This window comes from Leopardus geoffroyi, chromosome B3 (genome assembly GCF_018350155.1).
Source record: "Leopardus geoffroyi isolate Oge1 chromosome B3, O.geoffroyi_Oge1_pat1.0, whole genome shotgun sequence".
Lineage (NCBI taxonomy): Eukaryota > Metazoa > Chordata > Mammalia > Carnivora > Felidae > Leopardus > Leopardus geoffroyi.
In genome coordinates this window covers 54,350,191-54,377,382 of record NC_059337.1, presented here as the reverse complement: position 1 = coordinate 54,377,382, position 27,192 = coordinate 54,350,191, and the positions used below count along the sequence as shown (strand labels likewise).

The 27,192-nt window shown below is 39.4% G+C and overlaps 1 long non-coding RNA gene across 1 annotated transcript; it reads left to right on the top strand.

Moving 5' to 3' along the window:
- Positions 1-1,448: 1,448 nt before the first annotated feature.
- On the top strand, positions 1,449-27,096 carry LOC123583041. Its single transcript, XR_006704713.1, has 5 exons — positions 1,449-2,593; positions 3,311-3,379; positions 4,307-4,495; positions 8,233-8,496; positions 26,819-27,096. It is a non-coding gene; the product is annotated as an uncharacterized LOC123583041 (long non-coding RNA).
- The last annotated feature ends 96 nt before the right edge of the window (positions 27,097-27,192 follow it).

Here is a 27,192-nt window from a genome sequence, read left to right as displayed (position 1 = left end):
GGCCCTCAGTCCAATGACTCACAAGGAACTGAATACCACCAACAACCATTTAAGTGAGGTTACATGGATATGGAAATGGAAACTTCTCCAGTCAAGTCTTCAGATGAGACTGTAACTCCAGCCTTGTGAGAGACCAAGAGCAGAGAACGCAACTAAGCCATGACCACAGAAACTGTAAAATCATAAGTGTTGTTTTAAGCCACTAAGTTTTAGAGTAATTTGTTATGCAGCAGTTGAGAAGTAACACACAGGCTTTAACTCAATTAGGCCACTAAGTTGACATTGCAACACATTAGTTCCATCACCAGCCCTACCTGCCTTCCTTCACCCTCATGAGTTAAGCCTCTTCCATTCTGTGTACATTGCTTTATAGCATTGTTCAGTTTCCATATTCTCTTGGCCTGCTCTTAGTCCACTCTGTCATTACTCAATATCATTTCTTCTGGTAGCACCTGTATAGCTCATAACATTTTTATTTTTCCTTATCACCAATTAGCCTCAGCACATTCTCCAATTGTAGATGTTCATTAAATAAGTGCAGATGATTTATTTTTTTAAATAATTGCAGATGATTTAAATGTCAACATTCATTTTAAGTAATTCACTTGAAAGATTTATTGAGTACCTATTACATGCTAGGTACCAAGGATAAAGCAATGAATAAATAATAGACACAAGCCCTGCTCTCATGGAGCTTACCATCTAGAGAGGAAGTTTGATATTGACACCGGTCAATTACATAGCAAACCTATTAGGTATTAAGTTCCCTAAAGGAAAGGTAAATGTGCTGCAAGAATATTAGAAATAAAGGGATTTTACTGAGTGAGGGAAATGAGGAGACACTCTCTGAAAAAGTGGTAACTGAGGCAAATTCTCAAGGGTTAGTGGGAGTTAACTTAGCAAAAGTGAGGAGGGAGTGGGGGATGGAGGGAGAAGGTGAAGCATTCCAGACAAAGGGAACAGTGTGTGCAAACTAGCATCTTTGAAGTGCTCAAAGAGAGCAAGTAAATCTCAAGATTAAAGACAGAGGTGGGGTGTGATGTGAGATGAATAGAGAGGTAGGTGAGGGCCAGACCTTATCCTATCCTATTCTAGGCCAATTTTCAGGAATATCCAGAAATTTCCTGCAACAACTGCACTCTTTGGGTAGCATTACAGCCAAACAGGTGTCAAATATTCTTGGGCCCTATTTTAGGGAGTTGTTTTTTGAGACTTGCTTTGATGACACCCTTAAGTCAGGACTGGGGCGCTTCGGTGGCTCAGTCAGTTAGGCATCCACCTCCAGTTTGTGGGACTGAGCCCCATGTTGGGATCTGTGCTGACAGCATGGAGCCTGCTTGGCATTCTCTCTCTCTGTCCCTATGCTCTCTATCCCCCCACCTCTCTCTCAAAATAAATTAAAAAAAAACATTAAAAAATCAGGACCATGAAGGAATGAAAAGATATGGCCCTTTGACCACAAAGAGTGTGTATTCTAGTTGGAGACTTATCATTGAGAACACAACAGTCTCTAAGTCACAACAATATAGTGCACGTAAAATAATAAATCCCTAACTCACAATTAAACCCTAAGGGGGGAAGGGGAGATGAGTGAGGCATGAACCCCACTTAGTCTTGGCTACACCCAAGACTACTGTCAAGACCCTTTTTGGCTAAGTGAGTATCAGGCTCTTAAAGATGTTGTACAGTCTGGATCACAAAAGGAGAGGGAGAAAACTCAAAAAAATAAAAATGGAGACAGGGTCCCATGAAACTCATGAAAGATGGCAGAAGCAGAAGGAACCAAGAATACTTATAAGGAATTCTGTCCTGAATAGCTTAGCGCCACCATTCTCTCAGGGATCCTACTGCTCTTCTCATTTTATACAGAAATGATAGAGATGGCAAGCACATGTGACTCACATAGATACATATCATGCTGCATAGATACTAGTTGAACAGTTTGGGGAAGGGCCATTATATAGGAGACCGTTCACCCACTATGGAGTCAGAGTTTTCCACAGAAAGAACCACATGGATTATGAATGGAATGTCCTGGAGCCTTGCTGAGATATTCTATCTCCTTCTCCTCTTCCTCCAACTTCAAGATGCATCCGGCCTGTGTGGATAATCCCTGTAAGGGTAGACTACTGCAGCAGCCCTCTGCCATGGGCAGAAGAGGTGGTGTGTGAACCCATCCATGAAAGCTTTGTTCATGAACTCTGGCCATATGTGTACAAGGACTCACCTCCTGAACTGACTCCTGAATACTTGAAATTTAATTGGATCTTGGAATAGTCTTCAGTGATCCTGACTGCATGGTTGTAAACTCAGATGCAACCATCCATGAAACAAAAACATGAACATTAAGTTCCAAATGTGCCACAATTTTTCAAAAAAAATCCTCCCATGGAATTTTTAGACATATGCAGATCTTCACTGATTAAAAATGGCCACCATTTGTTAATTACAGTGTTCCTGGCACACTATATATTTTATCTCAGTCCACACACAAAATCTTTAAAGATGGTGCCATTATCTTCATTTTACAGATGGAGAAACCAAGAGCCAGAGATTAAGATAACTTCTCCAAGATCACAAGTAGCAGACTCAGGTGGGTCTGTTTCTGGGAACCAATAGCTCAACACCAACATTGTTTCCTCCTTGAAGCCTTGTGTGATCTCTTCATTCACTATGCCCACATTGGACTTTGAACCCATTTATATTATAAGCTGAAAATACTATGTAGTGATTATTTAAGATTTTATGAAATTCTCTTTGAGGGCACTCCCTAGCACTGTGTCTGGCATATAGTGGGCCCTTCATTACTTCTAGAATAAATAAGTGTGCAGTAAGGCCATCTCTCTAGGAATAAGGTATGGACTAATTTTAGAGAAAAGAGTAACAATTATGCTAAGGAGCAACCAGAAACTGCTTACTGTCCTCCTCTTCTGACCCCAGAAGAGAAATTATTTTTTGAAGTGGATACTCAACGTCTTCCATACCTGCCAGAGGGAAGCAAGAACCTCTCTACCCCACCCTACCCCTCCTGCAGGCCTCCATCACAGAGCATCCTGGTCTGAGCACAGAGCCTGGGACCCTAGGCATGCATTCTCTGGCTTCTGTAGTAACATCTTTCTCCATGAGGCAAGACCTAGGAATGACTTAGCAAAACTCAGTGAGAGCCCAGGGAAAGTGAGGGCTGCTGTGGTTTCTCCTCTTCCTGTGGAAAGATCAGCTGATCCTGGGCTCTCCCATGGGGACTGGGCTGCTAGCCTTATGTCCCTGATCTATTCACTTGGTCCCACAACTTCTTCTTCTCTTTCCTCAGGGCCAGGATGACACCTCAGTGGACTCACATCTGAATCATCCCAGGAAGTCTAGAGGGAGGAAATGAGAGGTGAGAATACATGTTCCTTCCCTGGCTGAGTGCATAGTCCTAGTAATCATAATAACTGGCAGTCACTTCAGGATCTTCAGGGTAAAAAAAAAAAAAAGACAACTTTCTAGCAGATTATGCATCCATTAAAAACACCTACAATCATATTTGAAACAAAAAATCTAGCATCTCGAGAGAGAGGAAAATTGGCGGTGTTTTTCTAACAGTAGCCAAAAGTGATCTAAGAATTTTAACCCTTCCAAACTCTAGTGCTGACTCAAAAATTTGGAGCTACCACTTCTGGCTGACCTGGCTGGAGAACAGTTTCATGGCCATAAAAAATTTAGTATGAATGCTGAAGAATTTACCATGCTATATGGAGGAAAGCAACCCACATATAGAATTTGTGATTGATTCCAGTATGTGTGTCTGGAGAACCCCCAAAGCAGGGCTCCATAGCAAATCGACATTCTGTACCAGCCACTATTCCAGGAGCTTTATAAGTATTAACTCATTTAATCCTCACAACAGCCCCATGAGGTAGACCCCACTAGTCTTATCATTTTACACATAAGAAAACTGAAGCAGAGAGAGAAGAACCAACTTGCCTGACAGCTGGAATGTGGTAGAGAGGGGTTCAAACCCTGGCAGTCTGGCGTCAGAGCGTATTATATAAGCTAATCCTTGAAAAATCCCTCTGCAGTGGCTATCATTCTTCTCATTTTACAGATGAGGAAGCTGAGGTTCTGAGGATGTTAAATGATGGAGTTAGATATAGAAGCAACGAACTGACATAGGAAGTGACTTCATTCTGCGTCCAGAGGCTGAGCTCCTGTGGCATTATGCTTAACTGAAGCTCAAATGGAGTCTGTAACAGGAAATATTATCACCAGAAAGGCAGGGATTGTTCTCTAGATGATTCTAGGACTGCTAATTTTGTCCTTGCAGGATGTCCTATTCACAGAATGGCAGATGCCACCACCCAGCGACAAGCCAAAGGCCCCTTCTCAAAACTCTGACAAGTAGGGGAAGCAAGCCAGCCTGGCTCCCAGCTATACCCAACATGTCTCTTTGAAACTCACTTCAGGACCTAGGAAAGAGCTCGAGGACCAGGCCACAGGCTGTCTGTCCTACCTGGTAAGTTCCGACTAAGAAGTTAGGATGCCAAATGAAATCCCCCACATGTACTACCTTCCTTCTAATTTCCAGCCCCCTCTGCTGTTTACGAAGAGTAAAAATGGACAGCTGCCTTCTAAGGAGCATTAGGTGGCCTAACCAGTGCACAGTGATTTTCAGGACTGGTGTTTGCAATTATTCTACACTTTTGACCAATGCCTGGTCCATGGAAGAGGGGTTCATGACTAAGATAAGAAGGTGCCACTTATGTTTGGCCTCTGGGGGAACCTCTCCAAGCATGTGGTTTGCATTACCTTGGCCAGAGACAGCAACTGGGTCCCAGTCTACACTGTGTGCACAGGAAACTTCACAAAGGTTTTCGTATGGAAAGCATTTGAGGCTGTGTCAGTCTTGGCTGTTGGGACAGGTGGGGTGCAGCTGGCAGCTCTGCTCTCAGCTGCCAGACTGCAGGGAGAGACTCTTGCCTCTTTCTGCAAGGTGTTTCCAATAAGAGGGGCACATTTCCTTCATTAGAAATAAAACAAATACAGATTGATGATGTTATGGCATTTCTCAGGAAAAGAGGAAAACAGTTTTCAGATGTCCTTATTGAGCTTCTCTCATGTGCTTGTGGGTGAGGCTGGTATGGGGAGGAGAGAAGTATATTTATGGGGAAAGCAAGAGGAGCACCCCCACAATTCAACCACTGATCCTGCCTTCCCAAATTAGAGGGGTGGGGGTGGTACCTGCTTGGCTACATCATAGACCATAAGGGCTTGAAGACACAGAGTCCAGCCTCCCTGTTTGGCAGATGAGGAGGGAGGCCAAAGACCTCCACCAGCAGTCAGGGTAGAGCTATAGAAAGAACCTGCAACTCCTAATCCCAGTCCAGTGTGCTTTCTGGAATATTCCATTCCATAGGACCATCTCAACAATTAAACATATATCTATTCATGTGTGGCTTTAAGGAAATGGTTCTCAACTTGGATTTATGTAATAAATGCTTTGGAAGTTTACAAAAACACCATTATACCCAGGCCTACACAAGGTCCAAGAAAAATTCAAGTGTGATCATGACTGAGCTATCTATGTCTAAAGGACTAATTGGAGTAATCACTACTGTTTATTTCACCTAAGCAAAGCTTACTCACCTTTCCAGGACTATCTAAAATTACTCCTCTTCCATAAATCCTTTTTAACAAGACCACAAATATAGTTGGCATACCTCTTCTCTAAACTCTGACACTATCCACAGGCTATAAGCAAACAATTTAGCACTAAATTATATACAATTTCTATTGTTAAGCTATATTAATCATGAAATGAAGGCTTTCACTTATTCAGTTCATACTATGTGCCAGCCACTCTGCTTCATGCTTTCCATGCTTTGCCACCAATATTCCTAGGAACTCTACCACACTCCATCTGTACTCACTATACAGATTAAGAATCTGAGATTCATAGGTGTCAAGTATGTTGCCTGAAATGAGATAGCTAGGAAGGGCAAGTAAATCCAGGTCTGTATGCTCCAAAGTTCTTTCCAATGCCTCATTTTGCATCAAATATAAACACTATCTATTATAACATATACTCCTGATATGATTTTACAAGCTATAAGCTTCTTTGATGTTCATTCTCTTATTTAATCCTGACTATAGCACCACTATCCTTGACAAGCAAGGGCATAGAATTTGAAAAACTTAGGTAAAAGGCTCAAGATTCCATGGCATAACCATGAACCCAGGTATTCTGACTCCAAGTACAGGGCTATTTTCACTGCTCTCCTGTGCCATGTGCCAAGCTCTATTTCTTTTGATCTAAAGTCCCTTAAGGATCTATACTGTGTTTTACATAGGCAGTCTATTGCTTTATTACTTGATTTTCCAAGAAGTAGCAAGAAAGACTTCATGAGGCATTCTGTCCCTAAGGACCTGAAAAACAAAACACAGTTCTTTGGGGGTTGGAAAGAATTGATGAGGAGGCATAACTGATTCTTTTTAGTGCCTTAAGTCATTGTTTTCTGTTTTTTGTTTTTTAGAGCCTTCCAGTCACTTCCACATATTTTTGAAGGTATTATTTTCAACTATCTGAACAAATAACAGAATCAAAGGGTAATGTGAACTAAGTGATCTACCCGTGATCGTGGAGTGGACCATGGAAGAGAGAAAGAACTTCCATCCACCTCTCCCAAAAGTCTCTGATTTGAATCCCTACCTAGGAGTTGGCAGTGTTTTTAAAATTAGTTAGTCCTGTCCCATATCATTATCCAAAGGACTCAAAGTGGCTTGGAATATGAATAGATAAAATAAATAATGGTAAAATGTAAACAAGTAAAGATAACCAAGGCTGGGTAAAATGAAAATATAAAAAGTAAATTCAAGGGGAAAATATTAATCACAGAGGAAACGTTGCCTTAGAGCCCAAAATACTGCAATGCACTTAAAATACATATTCCATGTGTGGGGTTCAGTTGATGATGTATTTTTAAGGTTTTAGTAACTCCTGTGGGGTTTCACTTCATGCCAGATATTGACTAAGAATGATTAAAGCAGTGAAACTATAGAGTTTATCTCCAGGATGTGGTCAATACGCAGTATTCATACATCCGTGGTTAAATAGGAGATGTGTTTTCCAAGTCTAATGTTGCCAAAAAGACCACGTCAATGCTTTGTGCAGAACAGGATTTTTATTTCAAAAATAAGTCTGAATCATGACTATTCATTCATTTAGCAAATATTATGACAATAAATTATCTGCCAGGAACGGTGCAGTACACTGGAAATTCAAAGGCAAATATGACATGGAACCTTTCCTATAGGACTTCTCTGTCTAGAGAAACAGACTTAAAATATATAATCAGCACAACCAAAATAAGTGTGATTATACAGATGTGTATAGTGGGTATAAAAGCAGAGACGGGGTCAACCACTTCACTGAGGTTGGCTGGTGTATCTTATCTTCTAACCAATACTCATCCAGTTACAAGGACATCAGGGTTCTGGTGCCATCCTTAACCAAGTGAACCTGGGGGGATCATAGAATAAATGATTTACCTTTGTGTCCTGCTAATTATCTCCACATTTCTGATTTGATTGTGTGGAGAAATAAGGCAGGGAAAATGCAGTGTCCAGCTTAAAAACAGTGGCCAAGAGGAACAGAATGGAGAAATGTGAAGAAATGCTATAGCAAATCTTTTATAACAAACAGGTTAGTGAGAATAATTTTTTGGCATGGCATAGGCATTTTGTCCTTGGCAATCCTCCATATAGTAAAAAGCATCTTCAGGATTAAAAAAAAGACAACTTTTTAGCAGATTATGCATCCATTAAAAACACCTACAATCATATTTAAAACAAAAAATCTAGCATCTTGAGAGAGAGGAAAATTGGCGGTGTTTTTCTAACAGTAGCCAAAAGTGATCTAAGAATTTTAACCCTTCCGAACTCTAGTGCTGACTCAAAAATTTGGAGCTACCACTTCTGGCTGACCTGGCTGGAGAACAGTTTCATGGCCATAAAAAATTTAGTATGAGTGCTGAAGAATTTACCATGCTATATGGAGGAAAGCAACCCACATATAGAATTTATTGTGATTGATTCCAGTATGTGTGTCTGGAGAACCCCCAAAGCAGGGCTCCATAGCAAATCGACATATGCCTGATGTTATCTCAAGGCAAGTTTCTACTGTATAAACAAAAGCAGATAAAGAAACTTTTAAAGAAAATAACTTCCTCTTTTCTTCTTTATATTTACTCACAGATTGGAAGTTGAGGAAAAAAAACTTAAAAAGAAAATGCTAAGAAATGCCAAAGCTGGATATGTCAAGGGATTAGATAAAGTAGAGAACCTTCATGAGAAGTGTGCACACTTGTGACACAAAGCTAAGCCACCAGGAACTACAAGGACTGAACCCAAAGTCTAAATGTATGTGAAAGATGGCATTGGATTAAGAACACACAGGCCATGAGTGAACGAAACTCCCAGAGTTGACTCCCAGCTCCTCCGGTGATTCCATGACTCTGAGTGAGTTACCCAAACTCTCTGGGGTTCAGTTAAGTCTTCTCACTTGAAAACAGGGTTGTTGTGAGAAGTGGATATAATTCATGTGAGGCTTAGCCCAACCCCCAGCACTTAATAAAGGCGAAAAACATGTTAGCTGCTATATTATAATCATTCTCTGGTGTAATCCTCTCAACCATTCAAGGAATGTCCAATGATCCTCATTTTCCTGGTGGGGACATGGGCATGGAGATGGTAAGTGTCTTTGCTAAACAGTCCCACAGTTGACCTTCTAAGTCAGAGCCATGCCCTGACTTCTTCCTTCTCTCCCTTTCCCAGGAAGATAGACTGCACACAGTATAGATGGTCCTTCATGTCTTTCTTAAACCCATCATGTCCCATGGCTTTCTCTCCAGCAACTCCCCCTTCCTAGTTCCCCAGGATCCCCACAGCTCTTTTTACCATGGGAACATTGTCTGTTTTGTTGCTGGCTTTTTTTCCTCAGCTATCATATGCCATGGACACAAAACTACCCCACACTAAGCAGTGGTATTGGGAAAACCCCAACCATTTGGACATCAGCTTGCCAATCTCTGGAAACTTCTCCAAATATCACCTTTCCCTCAGTTTCTACTTTTTCCATATTTTGTCGGCCTCAAGGTACTCCCTCCCAGATATGGACAAGGTGCCCTGTGAAGATGAAAATATTTTAGAGGTCAGGGATGATTCCAACTTCCACGTCAGACTGCAGGCCACTTCAGTCAGTGGAGGCTGTGATGTGATAGGGAAGAAAGGAGTACAGAGGGAAGAACTTCTGTTTTCTAACATTTGAGGTTCTGTGATGAGAGATTTATTAAGTCTTTTCTCCAAGGGCAGAAGCAAGCACAGGAGTCTTGATTACTGATTCAATTTCATTGCTGGTAATTGATCTGTTCAACTTTTCTGTTTCTTACTAATGCAGGTTTGGGAGGTTATGTTTCTAAGAATTTATCCATTTCTTCTTAGTTGTCCAATTCACTGGCATATAGTTTTTCATAACATTCCCTTAAAATCCTTTCTATTGCTGTGGTGTCAGTTATTTCTCCTTTATGATTTCCAGCTTTGTTTAAGTTCTCTCTCTCTCTCTCTCTCTCTCTCTCCTCTCTCCTCTCCTCTGTTTTTGAGGACTCTGGCCAGAGGTTTATCAATTCTGTTGATCTTTTAAAAGAACTAGCAGCTCTTGGTTTCATTGATCCATTCTATCAGGGTTTCTATGTTTGTTTATAGGTTCTATTTCATTTATTTTTGCCCTAATGTTTATTTTTTCCTTCCTTTTACTGGTTTTGGGTTTTGTTTGTTCTTTTATTATCCCTTGGGTATAAGGTTAGGTTGGTTGAAATTTTTATTGCATCTTGAGGTAGGCCTGTACTGTTCTAAACTTCCCTGTTAGAACCATTTTTGCTGCATCCCAAAGATTTTGGACCACCATGTATTTTTTTTTAAATTTCCTCTTTGATTTCTTCATTGACTCATTCATTGTTTAGTAGCATGTTATTTAGCCTCCATGTATTTGTGTTTTTTTCCAGACATTTTATTGTGGTTGATTTCTAGTTTCATAGAGTTTTGCCCGGAAAAAGATGTATGGTGTGATTTAGATATTTTTTGATTTGCTGAGACTTGTTTTGTGGCCTAGTATGCGATCTTTTGTTCCATGTGCACTTGAGAAGATTATATATTCTATTTTAGGATGAATGTTCTGAATATATCTGTTAAAACCTATGTGATCCAATGTGTCATTTAAAGTCACTGTTTTCTTTTTGATTTTGTGTGGGGATGATCTATCCCTTGATGTAAGTGGGGTGTTAAAATCCCCTGCTATTATTATATTATTGATTACTTCCTTTATGTTTGTTATTAACTGCTTTATGTATTTGGGTACTCTCATGCTGGATGCATAATTATTTACAATTATTATATATTCTTCTTGGATTGGTCCTCTCATGATTATGTAATGTCCTTTATATCTTCTTAAAGTCTTTGTTTTAAAGTCTATTTTGGGGGCTCCTGGGTGACTCAGATGGTTGAGCATCTGAATCTTAATGTTGGCTCAAGTCATGATCCAAGGGTCATGGGATCAAGCCCCATGTCAGGCTCCCCACTGAGCATGGGGCCTGTTTAAGGTTTTCTCTCTCTCCCTCTGCCCCTTGCCACTACTCATGGTCTCTTTCAGAAGGAAGGAAGGAAGGAAGGAAGGAAGGAAGGAAGGAAGGAAGGAAGGAAGGAAGGAAAAAAGAAAAAGTCTATTTTGTTTGATAGAAGTACTCCTACTCCAGCTTTCTTTTCACTTCCATTTGCATGATAATTGCTTTTCCATCCCTTCACTTTCAATCTGCAGGCATCTTTAGGTCTGAAGAGTCTCTTGTAGGCAGTGTATGGATGGGTCTTGCTTTTTTAATCCATTTTGTAACCCTGTGGCTTTTGATTAGAGCATTTAGTCCCTTTACATTCAAAATAACTGTTGATATTGATAACTATTGATAGGTATGTACTTATTGCCATTTTGCTACTTGTTTTATGGGTTTTTGTAGTTCTTCTCTGTTTCTTTTCTTACTATCTTCTCTCACAGTGGGCTAGCTTTCTTTAGTGATATACTTGGAATCCTTTGTCTTTATTTTTTGCGTATCTATTACTAGTTTTTGATTTGTGATTACCATTAGGTTTATATAGGATATCTTATGTCTAAAGCTCTCTATAAGTTTGAACCCATTCTTTACTCCTCTTCCCCCAAGTTTTAGGTATATGGTGTCACACTTTACATCCTTTTATTTTGTGAATCCCTTGACTGATTTTTATAGATACAGTTTTACTGCTTTTGTGATTCCTTTTCTTACTCCTACTTATGGTCTTTCCTTTTAACTGAAGTATCCCCTTTAACATTTTTTGTATAGATGGTTGAGTGGTGGTAAATTCCTTTAACTTTTGTCTAGGATACTCTTTACTCTCCTTCCACTCTCAGTAATAGCCTTACTGGATAGAGTATTCTTGGTTGTAGGTTTTTTCTTTCAGGGCTTTGGATTTTTCATACTACTCCCTTCTAGTCTACAAAATTTTTGCTGAAAAATCAGCAGATAGCCTTATGGACTTTCCATTGTATATATAACTTATTTTTCTTTTCACCTTGTGCTTTTATAATTTTCTATCACTACTTCTGCCATTTTAATCACTGTCTCTCTCAGGCTGATTTTGTTGGGCTGTCAGTACCTCCTAGATCTGAATTTACTAGATGTTTCCTTCCCCAAATTAAGTAAGTTTTCAGCTATTATTTCTTTAAATAAATTTTCTGCTCCCTTTTCTCTTTTTCTTCCGAGATCCCTATAATGCAAATGTTATTATGCTTAATGGTGTTGCTGAGTTAACTTAGCCTATTCTTTTATTTATTCTATTTATTTTTTTCTCTCTCTCCTGTTCAACTTGATTGATTTCCATTACTCTGTCCTCCAGGTCACTGATCATTCTTCTGCTTACTCTCATCTTCTATTCATTCCCTCTGGTATATTTTTAACCTCACTTACTGAGTTCTTCATCTCTGACTGGTTCTTTTTACATTTTCTTTTCATTAAGGGTCTCACTAAGGTCTTCCACTCTTAAGTCCAGTGAGTATCTTTATGACCATTACTTTAAATTCTCTATCAGGCACATTACTTAGCTCTGTTTCATTTAGCACTCTTGCTGTGATTTTGTCATGTTGTTTCATTGGGGATATATTCCTCTGTCTCATTTTGTCTGTCTATTTCTATGTGTTTGGAAAGTCAGCTATACCTCCTGCTCTTGCAAGAAGTGGCATTATGAAGAAGTCCTGTAGTGCCCTGCAGTGCAATGCCCCCTGTTCACCAGAGACTGGTGCTTCAGTGGCGTCTTATATGTATGCTGTATATGCCCTACTATTGTGACTGAGCTGTGTTTGCCTTCAATCCAGTCATCTGCAATGGTTCTTTGCCTGTTGTAGGCAGGGTTTAGTCCCTGTGTTATTGTGCCAGTCTAGGGCTGCCTTGGGCTTGAGTTGAGACAACCAGCTGTTTGCCAAAGATTCAGTAGCACTGAACTGCAGGGTGCTTTCCCTGCTTTGCCCCATCGAAACTTCTGTTGGTATGCAGGCCTGTAATAAGACCAGATGTCTGCCCCTAGCCTACTGTCGGGGCTGCAGTTGGACTGGTGTGTATATGTGATTATCTTCCCCTCTCCTTGGGGCAGGAAGCACTTTGGAGTGGTACTGGTCCCTGTAGGGGCTGCCTGTACACTGCCAGACTTATGGAAATGGTTTGGGTGGGCTCCAGGCAAGGAATATTTGAGGGGGCAGGTACAAAAGAGAATTCAGGGTGAAGGAGCACTTGCTCACAAGGTTTATGCAGGACTGATGTGGGAAGGGACTATGTCCACAGTAGAACATGGGGGCAGGACAGAAGCATTAGCAAGGTTTGGGCTGGTCTGCTGTGGGAGACCAGGAACCAAAGCCTAGCTGGTAGGGGCATGTCTGTAGGAGAATGCAGTGACAGGGTGCACTGTTAGCAAGTTAGCAAGTGTTGGTGCTGTGCTGGTTTCCACAGGTGTCCATGTGTCTCGGCTCTGGGTGGGGAGGGAAACAGTACCCGCCAACTCCTTTGTTCCTAGAGAAGTCTCCCAAGGATCCCTGCCCCTCCAGTAAATCCCAGGTATTTTTCAAACTGCTGTATCTCCACAGGGCTGTTCACTGTGTTCTCTCTTTAAGGGCAGGGGCTGTTTCTTATTGCCTTCCAGACTCTCCCACAGCTGAGCCCACTGGTTTTACGTTCCAGGTGTTAAGCCCAGTTCATTGTAAGAACTGGTGAAATTATGCCCTTCTGGTTTTCAAGGCCAATGTTACAAAAATTCATTTTCCCTGTGCGTGGGGTTTCTAGTGTGAGGGTCTGGTTGTCTCCTCTCTCAATGCTTGCTAAATCCCTCCTTATTGAAGACAGTTCCATGGGTCCATTTACCTCCCAACAGCATTTCAGCCCTTCCTACCCTCTTCAACATGGCCTTTTCTCTACATTTAGCTGTGGAGAGACTGTTCCACCATTCTTTGGGTTATTTACACTCATACTGGTGTTATATTGTTGGATCCCTGGGAGGAGGGGACCTTAGGATCCTCCTAATCCACCATCTTCCCTGTAAATCTTATATGATGCTGTTTTAGAGAAAGTTTTCAGGCCACCTGCTGGAGGATCAGGTAGAAAGTCCACGTCAAGGGTAAATGGTAGTTGATAAGAATGAGTATTGAATAGACTTTGAGAGCTTAGGTCTGATATCTTTGACTTAGGTCTAGTGGATGGATTAAGGAACACCACCATGGTGTCGGGGGATAGGGAGAGCACAAAAGCCCTACAAGCAGCTTGTATAGACACACATTCTCATTCGACTTCTTCTCAGAATAAGATGATAATGATAACTGTTACACAAAATAGCAAGTCAAAGAATTATTTAGTGGGTATGGGTTTGCTCTATAGAATTATGATGTAAAAGTGACACATACTTTTACCTTTCTATATCCAATTGGACTAGATTGAATCCCCAGTCTCCCCACTCTATCCCTTTGTCTAAGAATCTCAGATCTTACCTTGTCCCAGGAACTAGGGAAGGGCCTAGTCTTCATTTCAAAGGCCCATGTGTCACCACTGTTATTGCCCAGATGTGTAGAGCCAGACATTAGCTCCCTATTGGGCACAGACTAAGCTACAGAGACAGGGGTCATTGCTCTGAAGGCTTGGTATTTGCTGACCACATCCCCAGCCATTTAGGTGTTATACCACTTGCCATCTCTTGGGGCTTTTCAAGGCAGTGGAATTAGGATCCCTGCTTCTCTAAAGAATGCACTATCCCTTCATTTCCCAGGCTTAAGAAATGTAGATCCTTCCAGCATTCAGTCACTGAGACTTCTCTTCCACCCCTAGAGTCCCTCCTTCTTTCCAACAATCCAGTTCTATCTAGCCTCTATAGGCCAAAACTTTTAAAACAAAGTCCTGTTAAATCTCCTCTGGGCAAGTGAAATGCAGCCCTCTGCAGTACAGACCTGCAGTTGCTCTTTCTGGTAAACTACACAGCTTGTAGTTATTTGTGTTTATTTAGCCTTTTGTGCTAGGCACTATGACAAGTGTTTTGCAATAAGCATTGTCTCATCTGATCCTCACAGGAGCCATATGGGTAGGTAAGATTACTTTTCTTACACATCAGACTGGAATAAAGTTTGAAGTGATAGTTAAGGCACTTGCCTTGGCTGGAGCAAAACCCAGGCTACCGACTCCAGAGCCCCGACTCTCATTCACCACACCATCTGCCTTCCTCTCTAAAATTAATAAGTGAATCTCATTTTTTTCTCTGTGGGGATGCTGCAGCAGAAAATAAGATACAAGTAAATTAATCAGATTAAGTTGCCAAAATGATAACCGATGGAATCCCAAGGACTCCATAGGCTACACAGCAGAGTTCTAAGAAGGAAATGATGCTCTCTCAGCACTGGGAAAAACCTGTAGGTCCTGGGAAAATGCCACAAAGGTATTTATCCTGTGGGGTACTAGGGGAGTGCATATGCTGGGGGATAGTTGCTGCAGTGCTCTCCTTGTTCTAGGTATCACCAGTGCTCTGTGAAGAGGCCCTCTGATATGTTCCCTTGGGAAAGTACCCTCTTGCTCCTGTCCCTCCAGGCTCTCTCCCTTTCCCTCGGCTGTAAAAGAGATCCTATTTCCTATCCCCAAACAACAAGTGAAACTAATATCTTCAAACATCTTAGAACAGTAGTCACCATACACTGTAGTTTTCCACCAGCCATTTCTCAATCTCCCACAATCCAGAAATGACCATATTTTATATTTACAATAATTGGCAATATTTTTTATTTTTAAAATAATATATAAATGGTGCATCTTTGAAATGAATTCAATGAACTATGATATGTGTAAGGCACTGTAGAAAGATTCTAGATTAGAACCTCCCCAAGGGCAGAAAGAGAAACTTTCTGCTTCTTATGTAATCTATCCACTCTCCTTCCCAAACCCTGTGCTTAGCCTGGTAGTGCCAAGTGTTTTAGCACATTTCATCTGAGATGACAAAATTACTGGAAGTAAGGAAAGTATAAACCTTACCTTATGCTGAGAACTGTAAGGAAGAAACAGAGCCATAAAATAAAACCCTGCCAATCAAAAAGATATTTCCAATGATCTTTTCTATCGCCAAAAAATGTAACTAAACTCCCAAACTCCTGAACCGTAATTATTTATAGGTTTTTTTAATTTATAAAACTATTTGATCAATAATAGCAATTTGTATAGGTAAGAAACCATTTACAATACTTAAGGATACTTTACATTAATGTACAGTTAGAAGCTATTTCTGTTAATACCCATCTTACAGCTGTTAGAAATATAAATTATTACCTTATTTGTATAAAGAAATACCAAGAAAATATTTTGACCTTCCCTATAGTATCTATAAATTTCTTGGCTTAGAAAATCTTTCTTCTGTTTCAGACCAAGTAACTATATGATAAAGAAAAATAAGAATTGTTTCCATATGTGACTTAGAATATGGTCAGAGTAAGAATGAGGGCCAGCTACCATTAGCAATGGGGCAGCAAGTTATTAATAGCCTCTGTCCATTCTTATTATCTCTCCTAATCATCTAATTATCATCCCAAATTTTTTTCAAACATCATTTAATGGAAGTGACAACATCTCAAGAAAATAACAGGAGTTTTATTCAAAACTTTTTCTGAGGGTGTTCTGGAGTCAGAGTGACTGCTCTCCAATCTCTGTGCATCAGCTGTATTTATATATTTATTTATACAGCGTTTGCACACTGAGGAGAAAGAAAATGCACTAGAGGTAGAACTACCAACCATTAAATAAGGTATCCTACTCACTGCTCATATTTACATAGAAGAAAGCAGGGAGTACAGAAAAAATGGTGACAAGAATGAAATGACTAGATTTCTCAATCATTATTTCTAAATTAAGTTAGCCATAATTTCTCCATGTATCCTGGTTCAATAAAATATTTTTGTATAAGCCCAGGGCTGCAGTTTATTAAAAATTTAAACTTGCCCTTATAAACCTTACGGGAATCTGAATGGAGATAGCCAGAGATTCTGGCCAACTCATCATTATTATTTCTTGAACTCTGGACATTTACTTACGCAGCTTTAAACTGATTTGCATTCTGCACCAGTTACAGGAATAGATCTGCCAGGAAGTTTTGAAACTCTAGAACAGATAGGCCCCTTTCTTGGTTAAGTCATAGCTCCACATGTACAGATTAGCCCAGTGAGGGCCTCCAAATCTTTTGCAATGAGCATTTTGAAACACATGGGTCATTTAGTTCTGGCTTCCAGGCAGTTCGGCGAAATGCTTAGTCTAGAGAATTGCAAAAGTTTATGATTTTTCACTGAGGAATGAAATGTGACGCAGTAAAGCAAACTTCAGACGTTTAACACCAGATGTTAATGTAAAAATTGGAAAATTGTGGCCCCACATGATTTTCTGACCCCTGACCCACAAAAGCCCATCACAGTCTGAAAGCCATCATTATTGCTAGCTTCTTCCACTAATAAACTTCGTATCTAATTTTTAAAATGTGAAATAATAATTTTGAGGGTTTAACTGACGTAATTAGATCACATCAATATCAAGGCATTTTGTGCACACACTAACAGAATAATGCAACTCCTTACCATAAAATTCAGAATTACAACCTTTCTGATTTGTGGTACTTTCTAGAAATTTTAAAAATAGTTTGAAGCATGAATATTTCCCTTGTTTGCACTCTATGCCTATATAAGTTCATGAAATGCATAAGACAAAGGAAGCAATGGAGGAAATCTTGCTTATTTGCATTGAGAGAAAAGAGAACTCCTGAAATATACCTTTCAAAACATGTTGACCTTTGTTTGCTCTTCTTCCCTAAATCTGAACACTTGAAAAATTGGATTACTGCTTTAGAAGGAAGCTGGACTATTTGTTTACAAATCCCATGTCTATGAGGAGATCCTGGTGTGAAATGAGTAGTTATAGCTAAGAAGCTCTGGATTTGGTGGCCGATCTGAGTGGGTTCTAGCTTTTTTATTTTCTGTGGGATATTGGACAAAGCACTTAATCTCTCTGTGCGTCAATATCCTCTTCCTAAAAAGGGTTTAACATGAACATTCTGGAGGATTTCTGGGGAAGATGGTGAAATAGGAGGATCCCAAGCTTACCTTGTCCCATGGATAGGACTAGATTACACCCACACCAATGTAAATAGCCCAGAGAACAACCTAAATGCTAACAGAACAAGATTCTCCACAGATAAATATAGAGAACACATGGAAGATGGTAGGAAAGGTGGAGATGCAGTTAGGAATGAAACTGACCCACAGGACTGTCTGTGGGAGGGAAGGACCCAGTGGGCACAGAAAAGGTAAAGAAAAAGACCCTCACATCAGACACCCCAGGCACAGGGAACCCACACAGGGAAGATGAATCCCCGTAGCATTTGGCTATGGAAACCAGAGGAACCAAATTTCACCAGTTCTTATAACCAATGGGGCTTAACACCCAAACCTTTAAAAATCAGCAGGTTCAGTTCAGAAGAGCCTGAGGGCAAGAGGAAAATGAGTCCCCAACCTGAAAGAGCACAACGGCCCTGGGAAACAGGGAATGAGATTTGTTTATGGCACAGGGACCCTTGGGAGACTTCTCCAGGAACAAAGGGGCTGGCAAGCACCATTTACATCCCCTGCCCCCCAGCTTAGACACACAGACACCTGCAGAAACCAAAGCTGCACCCACACTCACTTGCCAGCAGCATGCCCTACCCCATATTAGACTGCAGACATGCTGCCTCCATCCTGCCCTTGTCTCCAGGTCCCCTCCCCCAGCAGACCTTCACAAACCTTCCTAATAAGTGCATGCTCCACCCTGGTGTTCTCCTGTGGACTTTCCCCCTCAAATATGACCTTAAGTAGAGCCAATCCAAAGCAGTCCCACAAGCCTGGCAGTGTGCAAGCAGCCCTGGAAGGGACCAGCACCATTCCAAGGTGGACTCCTGCCTCCAGGGAGAGGAGAAGATAAAACACACCCATCCAACTATGGCCCCAGGGTGGGCTAGGGGCAAATATCTTCTTTGATTTCAGGCCTCCCCAATGACAGCTTCTCAGGGGACAACACAGGGTAAGTGCCCTGTAGTTCAGTGCTACTGCATATTTGGCAAACACCTGTTTGGCTCAACTCAAGCCAAGGCAGCCCCAGGTTGGCCCAATAACAACACAGGGAACAAACTATGACCACAACAGGCAGATGACTGAACGGAAGGCAAATGTGGCTCAGCCATAATGTTAAGGTACACACAATAGTACATATAGCCAAAACCCCTGGAGTGCCAGTTCTGGTGAAGAGGGGACATTGCACTGCATGGCACTCTTCTTCATAAAGCCACTACTTTCAAGGGCAGGAGATGTAGCTGACTTTCCTAACACATAAGAACAGACATACAAAATGAGACAGAGGACTATGTCCCAAATGAAAGAACAATACAAAATCAGAAGCAAGAGTCTTAAGCAAAATGGAGATAATATGCCTAGTAGAGAATTTAAATTAATGATCATAAGGATACTCATGAGACTTGAGAAAAGAGTAGAAGACCTTAGTGAGACATTTAACTAAGAGAAAATATAAAAAGAACCAATCAGAAATAACTCAATAAATGGAATGAAAAATGTACTAGATGGAATGAACAGTAGACTGCAGGAAGCAGGACAGATCACAACCTGGAGGACAGAGTAATTAAAAGCAATCAAGCTGAATAAGAGAGGGGAAAAATAATAATATAAAATAGACTTCGGTAACTCACAACACTATCAAGCATAGTAACATTCACAGTATAGGGATCCTAGGAGAAGAGAGAAAAAAGAAAGAAAATTCATTTGAAGAAAGAACTGTTGAAAATTTCTGAGTCTGAGGAAGAAAATAGAGATATGGATCCAGGAGGGACAGACAACTGCCAACATCAATCCAAGGATGTCTAGACAAGCCACATAGTAATTAAAATGGCAAAAAGAATTTTAAAAGCAGCAAATGAAAACGATTACAAACAAGGGAAACTTCATAAGGCTTTCTGCTAATTTTTCAGTAGAAACTTTGAAGGCTAGAAGGGAGCATAATGATCTGCTCAAAATGCTGAAAGAAAAACACTTAGAACCAAGAATAGAAGGAGAGAGGAGGAGTTTCCCCACACAAACAGATTAAAGGAATTCATCACCACTAAACCAGACATATAAAAAACTATTAAAGGGAACACTGAGTGGAAAAGAAAAATCATAAATAGGAGTAAGAAAGCAACACAAAAGCAGTAAATTTAATTATATCTACAAAGTTGAGTCAAGTGATTTATAAATTAAATGGATGTAAAATATGGCATCATATACCTAAAATGTGGGGGTGGGGTGGAGGAGTAAATAATGGATTGAAACTTCAGCAATTATCAACCTAATAACTGCTAAAGTATAAGATGCCATATATAAACCAAATGGTAACCACAAACCAAAAACCAGTAATACACAAAAAATAGAAATCCAGTTATATCACTAAAGAAAACCAACCAGTGTGAGAGAAGACAGTAAGAAAGAAATGAAGAACTACAAAAAAAAAAAAAAAACTATAAAACGAGTAAAAAAAATGGCAATAAGTACATACCTATCAATATGTACTTTGAACGTAAAGGGACTAAGTGCTCCAATCAAAAGACATGGGGTAATGGATTAAAATAAAGATCCACCTATATGCTGCCTACAAGAGACTCATTTCAGACCTAGACACATGCGGAAAGGAAGTGAAAAGAAAGCCAGTATAAAATGCTTATATCAGACAAAATAGACTTTAAAAAACAAAGACTGTGAGAAGAGACAAAGGACACTATATAATCATAAAGGGAACAATCCAACAAAAATTAACAAGTGTAAATATCTATGCACCTAACATGAAAGCACCCAAATACATAAAGCAGCTAATAACAAACATAAAGGAAGTAATCAATAGTAATATCATAATATTAGGGAACTTTAACTCTCCACTTAGGAGGATAGATCATCCAAACAAAATCAACAAGGAAACAGTGGCTTTGAATGACATATTCAAAACATGCCATCCTAAAACAGCAGAATACACAATCTTCTCAAGTACACATGGAACATTCTCCAAAGTAGATCACATATTAGGCCACAAAACAAGTGTCAGCAAACTAAAAAAAAAAAAAAAAGTCATGCCATACATCTTTTCTGACTGCACACTAAGAAACTAGAAATCAACCACGATAAGAAGTCTGGAAAAATATAAATAGATAGAGGCTAAATAACATGCTATTAAACAATGAACAGGCCAATCAAGAAATGAAAGTGGAAATAAAAAACACATGGAGAAAGATGAAAATGAAAACACAATGGTCCAAAATCTTTGGGATGCAGCAAAAGTTGTTCTAACAGGGAAGTTTATAGCAGCAATATAGGCCTACTTCAAGAAGCAAGAAAAACCTCAACTAACCTAACCTTATACCTAAGGGAGCTAGTAAAAGAACAAACAAAACCCAAAACTAAAAGAAGGAAGGAAATAATAAACATTAGAGCAGAAATACATGAAATAGAAACTAAAACAACAAAACAATAGATCAGTGAAATCAGGAGGTGGTTCTTTGTAAAGACTGCCAGAATCGATAAACATTTCACCAGACTCAGAGAAAGAGGGGGAGGGGGCAGAACTTAAATAAACAAAATTGGAAGTGAAAGAGGAGAAATAACAACTGACACCACAGAAATAGTAAGGATCATCAGAGAATATTATGAAAAATTATATGCCAACAAATTAAGCAGCCTACAAGAAATGGATAATTCCTAGAAACATATAACCTCCCAAACCTGAATCAGGAAGAAATAGAAAAATTGAACAGACCAATTACCAGCAATGAAATTAAATCAGTAACCAAAAAACTCTCAAAAAACAGAAGACAGGACCAGACAGCCTCACAAGTGAATTCTACCAAACATTTAAAGAAGCATTAATACCTGTTCTCAAACTATTCCAAAAAGTGGGATAATAAAGCAAGCTCCCAAATTTATTCTATGAGACCAGCATGACCCTGATACCAAAACCAGATAAGGACACTACAAAAAAAAAAAAAAAAAAGGAACTACAGAACAGTATTTCTGATGAACATAGATGCAAAAATCCTCAACAAAATATGAGCAAACCAAATCCAACAATACATTATAAAAATAATTCACCATGATCAAGTGGGATTTATTCCTGGGATGCAAGTGTGGTTCAGTATTCACAAATCAATCAGTGTGATGCATTTCTTCAATAAGAGAAAAGATAAACACCACATAATCATTTTAATAGATAACAGAAAAAGCATTTGACAAAGTACAACATGCATGCTCTACAAAATAGATTTAGAGAGAACATACCTCAACATAATAAAGGCCATCAATGAAAAATTCACAGCTAACAGCATACTCAATCATGAAAAACTGAGAGCTTTTCCCTTAAGGTCAGGAACAAGGATGTCCACTCTCACCACATTTATTCAACATAGTACTGCAAGTCCTATCTGCAGCAGTCTGACAACAAAAAGAAATAAAAGGCATCCATACTGGTAAGAAGGAAGGAAAACTTTCACTATTTGCAGATAACATGATATTATATACAGAAAACCCTAAAGATTCCACCAAAAAACTATTAGAACTGATAAATTAATTCAGTAAGCTCAGAGGATACAAAATCAATGTACAGAAATCTGTTGTACTGGTACGTACTAAAAATGAAGCAACAGAAAGAGAAATTAAGAAACAGTCCCATTTATAATTGTACCAACAATAATAAAATACCTAGGAATCAACTTAACCAAAGAGGTGAAATACCTGTACTCTGAAAAGTATAAAACACTGATGAAAGAATTTGAAGAAAACCCAAAGAAATGGAAAGACATTACATGCTCATGGATTGAAGGAATATTGTTAAAATGTCCATATGATACAAAGCCATCTACAGATTTTATATAATCCCTATGTAATCCCTTAAAATTTGTATGGAACTACAAAAGGCACTGAATAGGCAAAGCAATCTTGATAAAGAAAAACAAAATGGGAGATATCACAATCCCAGATTTCAAAATATAATACAAAGCTATAGTAATCAAAACAGTATGGTCCTGAAACAAAAATAGACACATTAGTCGATGGAGCAGAATAGATAGCCCAGAAATAAACCCATGATTATATGGTCAATTAACTGACAAAGGAGGCAAGGTTATGCAATGGGGGAACTACAGTCTCTTCAACAGTGTTGAGAAAATGGGACAGCTACATGCAAAAAATGAGATTGGACCACTTTCTCACACCATACACAAAAACTCAAAATGGATCAAGGGCCTAAATGTGAGCCCTGAAACCATAGAAATTCTAGAAGGATCACAGGCAACAATTTCTCAGACATTACCTGCAGCAATATTTTTTTAGATAGATCAACTGAAGCAAGAGAAACAAAAGCAAAAATAAATTATTGGAACTACATCAAAATAAAAAGCTTCTGAACAATGAAGGAAACAACCAACAAAACTAAAAGCCTACTGAATGGGAGAAGGTATCTGCAAATGGCATATGGGATAAAAGGTTAGTATCCAAAATATATAAAGAGCTTATACAACTCAACACCCAAAAAACAAATAATCCAATTAAAAAATGGGCAGAAGACACAAACAGGTATTTCTCCAAAGAAGACATACAGATAGCTTACAGATGGCTAACAGAAACATGAAAAGATGCTCAGCATCACTCACCATCAGGGAAATGCAAATCAAAACTACAATGAGATATTTCCTCACACCTGTCAGAGTGGCTAAAATCAAAAATACAAGAAACAAGAAGTGTTGGCAAGGATGTGGAGAAAAAGGAACCCTTATTCAATGTTTGCCGGAAGGCGAACTGGTGTAGCCACTGTGGAAAACAGTATGGAGCTTCTTCAAAAAGTTAAAAATAGAACTACCCTACAACCCAATAATTGCACTATTGGGTATTTACCTGAAAAATATAAAAACACTAAATGAAAGGGATACATGAACCCCTGTGTTTATACCAGCATTATTTACAATAGCCAAATTAAAGAAGCAGCCCGAGTGTCCATTATTACATGAATGGATAAAGATGTGTGGTATGTTTGCGTGCGTGTGTGCGCGCACACACACACACACTGGAATATTACTCAGCCATAAAAAGAATGAAATCTTGTCATTTGCAACAACACGGATGGAGCTAGAGAATAAAATGCTAAGTAAAATAAGTCAGAGAAAGACAAATACCATAATTACACTTGTATGTGGAATTAAGAAACAAAACAAGTAGCAAAGGGGAAAAATGAGAGACAAATGAAGAAATAGACTCTTAACTATAGAGAACAATCTGATGGTTAACAGAAGGGAGGGGGAGGTGGATGGGTTAAATAGGTAAAGGGGTAAGAGTACACTTATTAGGAGCAATGAATTATATATAGGATTGTTGAATCACTATATTGTATACCTTAAACTAATATAACACTGTTAACTATACTGCAATTAAAATAATAATAGGGCTAAAAAAAACAAACCCCAAAGAACCATAAACATCTTGACCACCTCACAGGGTTGTAAAGGCTCAAAGAATCCAATTTGTTTAAATACGGCGACTTAAGGGGCGCCTGGGTGGCGCAGTCGGTTAAGCGTCCGACTTCAGCCAGGTCACGATCTCGCGGTCCGTGAGTTCGAGCCCCGCGTCAGGCTCTGGGCTGATGGCTCAGAGCCTGGAGCCGGTTTCCGATTCTGTGTCTCCCTCTCTCTCTGCCCCTCCCCCGTTCATGCTGTGTCTCTCTCTGTCCCAAAAATAAAAAAAAAAAAAAAAAACGTTGAAAAAAAAATAAATACGGCGACTTGCTACATAAAGTGAAAAGTTTCAGATGATGCATAACTGAAAAGTTCTATATAACTATGAAGGAAATTACTCAAGCTCTGTTGTTTTGCCTTGAATCCTAAGGAAGCAAAGGCCCAAAGAATCCCCTCTAAGCCCAGAGACCAGGTAGAGATGACTTAAAAATGGCCCTCTTCTTACTGGGCTATTTTACCTTGTATCTGTATACCATTGATATTTAAAGTGGCAGAGAGGGAGAGAGAGTGTGGGTATAAGATCTCAGTGAATTATTAGCAAGAAACTGCAAGTGTTCAACTGACCTAGGTGAAGCATGACTATAGGATTTAGCACCTCTGTGGTAACATGAGAGAAGCCTTGAGACAACGGGGCACCAGGGGCTGTTCTAGAGAAACAAACCAGTACAGGACCCAAGCTTTGCACTCAAGAGAGCATCCAGCTTAATCTATCTCTCCCTCTCTCTTTCAATCTCTTTCTCTCTGTCCAATCAAAAACAACTACAAATACACTGTGGGCAATATTGGCAAGAACAGTTCACAGAATGAGTGAATGAGAAAGGGTCTTTGTGACCAGACCGCCCAGTGTCTCCATTGATGGACTGAGATACTAAGGCCTGGGCAAGTCAGGTGGCATACCCTCAAAGAAATCAGCAGCCTTACTGTGAGGAGAAACCAGAGTTCCTGGCCCCCTTGCAAACAAAAATTTCTTGGTCTCACACCAACTATGAAGGAGGTTTTAGTATTTACTTCTCAATTACAATCGATTTTTTCCTTGAGGAATTAAATTTATTTTTCTGAAAGTCCTATCACCTGGAAACTCTTTTCTCCCTTTCTCCCTTCTTCCCTTCATTCCCTTTTTCCTCTTGCTCTATGGCTATTGTTTTCTTCAACCCTCTCTCTTTCCTTCTTTCCTTCTTTCCTTCATAGGTATGTATACCTGTAGGCATAGGAGAGAGACAAAGATAGCAGATCTAAGTCAAGGGAGTACAATTTGCAATGGCCTAAAACAGCTCAAAATTTACGATTGAGAATTTAAAACACAATTTACCAATTTCAGTCCTGAATCTAGAAAAAAGGGTGCCCTCCCCCAAGTAATCTGATAACATTTATGCAAAATTAAAATTTCATTATTCCCCAGAGCACCACCATCATCACCCACTCCTCAGGCTCTGTATCTTCAGGTTCAAAATAATCCCTGGCACTAGGAATTGCATGACCTCGCAATGGGTGTGGCAGCTATTTTGGATCTCGTGGGGCCAAAGGGAGTTGATAATGTGTTCCTCTCACAATCATCCACATTATCTGTTTTAAAACAGCCTTATTTAATTTGAACTGAATTTGCAAACTTGGATGATTCCTAATCTTTCCCACTCCTTACACTTAGGTCCCATCGGTTCATTTGATTCTTGACTCTGATCCTAAGAATGGTATACATTTTCCCCAGCCATGTAAAGGAGAGGGAAACTCAGGAGGAGAAAAAACTCAGTTAACCAATGTGACAAAAACTCTCCCTGGTGAGTTCACAATAAAGAAGACACACAACATCAAACACCAATAGCGCCAAACCATTTACTGGAGGTTTTCAAATCTTTCAAAAATGTTACAAAAAGTGAGCAAACAGTGAAACTAATCACAAGTTTGACATCAAAAGCTAGTATCTGGGTAAGTCCATGCAGGCATGTCGGGAAAAGGGAATATCTATGAGTATTTACTATGATCAAAATACTGGATTAGGGTCTTTTACACATTATCTTATTTTATCCTATTCAGGAAAAATTATCCTGGACTAGGAAACTATGAACAACAACAACAAAAAGGGGGGGGGGGAGATTGTGTCATCTTGTGTGCTAGCCCATTATCCATCAAACCCAGCCAAGGGCCATCTGACTCTCTTGGGAAAGACAACTTTGAATAATAATTCAACAGAGACCAGATTAGGGACCTGGTAAAGTTGGAGATGGACTTGTAGAAAATTGGTAAAGCATGATAATGTTTTATTTGTACTTTCTGACAGAGAAATTTACCTCCAGGGCGATAGTTCTATTTCTCTGTAGCACACTAACCAGTTTTATATCTTATTTTGCAATCTCATTCCAAGGCTTTTCCTACTGACTAAATTCCAATTTCACATTCTCTTCAAATTGCTGCTATTCTGATGATGAGTTAAGTGGAAGTCTATTCATATGAAAATTATGTTTTCAATGATTTAAGAATTTGTGCTTTGATAATCCCCAAACAACCACATGAGGTAGGTAGTATATCCTCATTTACAGAGGAAGAAAGTGAGTCTCAGAGGAGGCACATTTCCTGCCCAAGGTTATAGAGGTAAGAAGTAATAAAGCTGGAGTCTGAACACAAATATGCCTGAATTCTTTTACAGGAACTACAGTGGTAACTCACATATGGATTCAAAATCTGGACTGGAACATCTCCATATATGTAAAACGAACTTTACATATACGCTTCAATTATAAACACAAGAGCTGAATATCGAAAGTGACTAACGCTGAATGACCTAAACCTGAGTAAATAGTAATTGAAGAGACTGTTTATTAATTTGTTTGGTTTCAAATCTGAACTTTTTAAAATTGGAAGTGTTGAAAGTATTTGCCTATACACTATTTGGAATATTCTCATTAAAGTGTGAAATTCCAATGCTATGCTGGTTTCATTAATGGCACCGGATGATGCAGGGCAAGTTACTACTGAGGATGGTATAAAAGTCATAGAAGAGTGTCCAGAATACTTACTAGA